The 4,731-nt window shown below is 41.5% G+C and overlaps 1 long non-coding RNA gene across 1 annotated transcript; it reads left to right on the forward strand.

Moving 5' to 3' along the window:
- Window positions 1-915, forward strand: LOC142741295 (uncharacterized). Its single transcript, XR_012881068.1, has 3 exons — window positions 1-123; window positions 333-432; window positions 800-915. It is a non-coding gene; the product is annotated as an uncharacterized LOC142741295 (long non-coding RNA).
- The last annotated feature ends 3,816 nt before the right edge of the window (window positions 916-4,731 follow it).

The raw sequence follows: 4,731 nt of genomic DNA on the forward strand, positions 1-4,731 counted from the left end.
TAAAAGCCAATGTGAGGGAGATGTGCGAGTCCTGAGATACGACTCTTGCCCTGTTTTGAAGACCTCAGACCACCGACCTGTTTTTGGCATCTTTGAAGTAAAGATCAGGCCCGGTTCAGACGAGTAAGTCATGTTTTCCTCCATGTTGTTGGTATGATACTTTCAGTAGCCGTCATTGCTACATGGTCCTTATAGCCAGAGCTCACACTTTGGGGCAGGTGGCTGTACACCTTGGTAACAGTACTGGAGGATTATAGGATGTGAAACTAAGCAAAGTGTGGTTACCTGCTAACATTATCATATGTCTTACATAAATATATTTCTCATTCCAGCATCCCCTTGGCTGGTGGACGCTTTGATCGTAAAATCTATGTAACGGGCATTAGGAGGAAAGGACAAAAAAAGTAGCTGCATCTGTTCATGTCCTTACAGGTAAGAGCTTTGTAGTTGTCTGTTATGTTTGCGGTGAAAATGTTCTTCCATCTCTTAGGTTTTCCTCTGTATCTGTAATTTATTTTATCAACTAATTTAACTAAAGTGTAAATAAGTATTTTCAATCTTAAAATTCCAACTCCTTGTATTCAGACACGTTTTCATTTCTGAATGAAGGTTGTGGGCTTTGGGGAACAACTTCCCCAACTGTAAGCATGTATGTAGTATAGTACAATGAGTTTCCTAAAGGAACCTGTCATCTGAATGGATGGAACAACTGGATTTTATGATGCATTAGCTTCTAATCAAAAATGATGGATACAAGGAACATTGCTATTGATGGAAGACATTACTTGGCATCTTGCAGGACTCCTAAGGAACAGTTACAATCTCCGGGGCATAAAACATCGGAACATTAGAAAGTTCCCGTAACATGCTGAAGAGCACAGCTCTAGGTCAGACCCACTGCTTGCATCAACCATCTTCAAGGTTTGTAGTGTGACGCCAAGGATCAATTAAGTAATTTATTTACCTCAAATCACCTTAAAAAGTCTTCTAGATTTTGTGTCTGCTAAGAAACACACATTATAGAACATTAATAGCAAATATTTGTCTTTCAGCATAAACATCAATTCCGCAGTACATCTGGCGAGAATAGCGCTCCCTGTCACCGGAGGAGCCACCATCAATGCTGATAGAAAGGTAAGTTCCTCTGGATGTGTCCCCTCTCTATATTTATCAAGCAGCCTGAATGATCAATATTTAATAGGGTTGTGTGCTTCTCCCCCCAGAACAAGTCAGCAGATATCAAAAGAACATCAACACTAATAACAACCAAGGGCAGAATCCGCCATCTTACAAGAATTCCAATGGCGAGACTTAACATTTCTACAACATCTGTCACAGAAGAGACATCAATGTGGTCACCAGGGCATCAATATCACCCAGAAGACCAGGTTCAGAACAGGACAATATGTCATCTCTACTTGTGTCTGTGGAATCCAGATTTTCCACCCCTTACTGATACTACAGTATATACTGTGACATATACCGTAGTTTTTGCTGGATCTTGTATTACCATCATCTTTACCATTATATATTTTGATCCACAAAAACCTTAAATAAATCTTTAACATCAATCCATAAGTGTGACTGGTAATTGTTATGTGCGCGGCTGCAACTTATTACATTGTATACAATTAACAAAACCGACCCTTCACAGCGCTATTTGTGTGACATCGCGTTTAATCCAGTGGTAGGTGACAGGACATTGTATCATATGTACACAATACAGAGTGTATGGAACGTGCCGCCATATGTACTGGATTATATACTGTAGGACAAAGAGTGACAGGAGATGTAAAACATTGATATATTTGATAGTTGCTTAACCACTTAAGGACGCAGCCTAGTTCGGGACTTAGGGCTCAGAGCCCATTTTTCAAATCTGACATATTTAACTTTATGTGGTAATAATGTCGAAATGCTTAAACCTATCCAAGCGATTCGGAGATTGTTTTCTTGTGAGACATTGGGCTTTATGTTAGCTGTAAAATTGTGTTGATATGTTCAGTGTTTATTAGTGAAAAATTGCAAAATGTAGAGAAAATTTAGAAAAAATAGAATTTTTCTAAAGTAAAAAATGCATCTGCTTGTAAAACAGATGGTTATACCAACCAAAATATTTACTAGTTCACATTTCCCATAATTCTACTTTAGATTGGCATGATTTTTTGAACATAAACAGCAATTTCTCATATTTTTAAGAAAATTTCAAAAGCCTTTTTTTTAAGGTACCTGTTCAGTTCTGAAGTGGCTTTGAGGCACCTATGTATTAGAAACACCCACAAAACTTCCAGTTTTAAAAACTAGACCCCTCAAAGTATTCATAACAGCATTTAGACAGTTTTTTTTAACCCTTTAGGCATTTCACAGGAATTAAAGCAAAGTGGAGGTGAAATTTGCAAATTTCATTTTTCTTGCTGAATTTAATTTTATTCTATTTTTTTCTGTAACACAGAAGGTTTTACCAGAGAAACACTACTAAATATGTATTTTACAGATTCTGCCGTTTTTAGAAATGTCCCACATGTGGCTCTAGTGTGCTCTTGGACTAAAACACAAGCCCCAGAAGCAAAGAAGCACCTAGTGCATTTTGGGGCCTCATTTTTATTAGAATATATTTTAGGCAGCATGCCAGGTTTGAAGAGGTGTTGAGGTGCCAAAAAAGTAGGAATCCCTCAAAAGTGACCCCATTTTGGAAACTGCACCCCTCAAGGAATTCATGTATGGTTGTTGTTACCATTTTGACCCCACAGTTTTTTCACAGAGCGTCTTTGAATTTGGCTGTGAAATTAAAAAGATGAAATTTTTTCCAATAAGATGTCATTTTTGATCAAAATTTCTTATTTTCGCATGGAACAAAATGCCCCATTTTGTTGCCCAATTTGTCCTGAGTGCAGTAATATCCCATTTGTGGTGATAAACTGCCGTTTGGGCCCATGGGAGGTCTCAGAAGGAAAGAAGCGCTATGTGTTCTTTGGAGTCCAGATTTTGCTGGATTGGTTTTCGGGTGCCATGTCGAATTTGCAGAGCCCCAGAGGTATCAAAGCAATGGAAACCCACCAGAAGTGACCCCATTTTGGAAACTAAACCCCTCAAGGAATTCATTTATGGGTGTTGTGACCATTTGGACCCCACAGTTTATTCTCAGAATTTATTTGAAATGGGCTGTGAATTAAAAAAAATGTGTGATAAACTGGGCCCATGGGAGGGCTAAGAAGGAAAGGACCACCATTTGGCCTACTGGGGATTTTCTGGTACTAAGTCATGTATGCAGAAGCCCCTGAGGTACCAGTACAGTTGAAACCCCCGAGAAGTGACCCCGTTTTAAAAACTACACCCCTTAAGGCATTCATCTAGAGGTGTAGTGAGCATTTTGACCCCACAGGTATTGTTTAAAAGATAATGCGCAGCAGATAGTGCAGAGTGAGATTTGCAATTTTCTATACATATATGCCATTTCAGTGTCCGATATATTGTGCCCAGCATGCGCCACCGGAGACATACATCCCATAAACTGTAATGTGGGTTCTCACGGGTACAGCAATACCCTACATGTGGATGTTAACAGCTGCCTGGGCACACAGCATGGCCCAGAGTGTAAAGATGAGCGGGATAAGCTGTGCGGAGTGCATCATGGTAAGTAAAACTGGGGTAGATTGAAAATCAACGGACGTATGATACATTTTAAAACACTTTCATACAGAGCCCTGGTTTATCGGGACACGTGTTATATTGATATATTGTGTCTTACCTTATCCCCCTCTTATAGCAGACTTTGCACTTCTTTTGACTTTTTCCCTTCTTGCCAGTTTGGGGAACTCCTCCTGGAAAGTATTGCCCTGGTACGATGCGTGTTGCCCTGCTTCCAGAAGTACTTGGTGCCCCCCCTTCATGGTCCCTAAAGATTAGGTTCTTGATAACCACCTCTTGAAATTCCAGGAAAGTTCCCGCCTGGCCTTTACATCGATGTAGTACGTACGCATTGTACAATGCAATCTGAATGATGTGCACGGCCAGCTTCTTATACCACACCACATGGCACTGTAGGGCTTCAGGACTTGATCTGACAAGTCCACCCCTCCCATGTACCTATTGTAGTCCAGGATGCAGTCTGGTTTGGGGTTCTCTGTACTGGTACCTCGTACAGGTACATGGGCACTGGTATGGCCATGTATTGTTGTCAATACAACGACATCTCTCTTGTCCTTGTACTTAACACACAATATGTTGCTGCTAGAATGTGCCCTGCTTCCACCCCTTCTTGTTTGCCCAAGCAGTGTCTTAGGGAGGTGTAATGTCAGGATAGGGAGACAGACAGGTGAGCCCTAATCTATCCGCCACTCAGACCCTGCCTACTTTCACAGCCCGTCCTAGGCGACGGCGTACAAATGGGCGACGGTCCATACGCTCAATATGTGCACGACAGACAAACAAGACAAGGGTACACAAAAGCAAAGGGAAGTGGGGCAGTTGCCCACGGCAAAACCGTGAGCAACAGAGTAGTGGATGAGCCGAGTCAAACCAGGAGTGTACGTGGTAACAAATGCAGAGCAGGAGAATAGTCAGTCAAGCCAGGGTCAATATGAAGCAGAGGTCAATGGTAACAGCAGGAACAGCAGAGCCAGGAAACAAGAGAATCACAGGCAAAGGACAAGCATCAAATTAAGTTATAAGTAGACCAAGGGCGGGAGCTAGAACCGTCTGGCCAGGCTGCGATAGGCTCTCCCACTCCTC

This window comes from Rhinoderma darwinii, chromosome 2 (genome assembly GCF_050947455.1).
Source record: "Rhinoderma darwinii isolate aRhiDar2 chromosome 2, aRhiDar2.hap1, whole genome shotgun sequence".
NCBI lineage: Eukaryota > Metazoa > Chordata > Amphibia > Anura > Rhinodermatidae > Rhinoderma > Rhinoderma darwinii.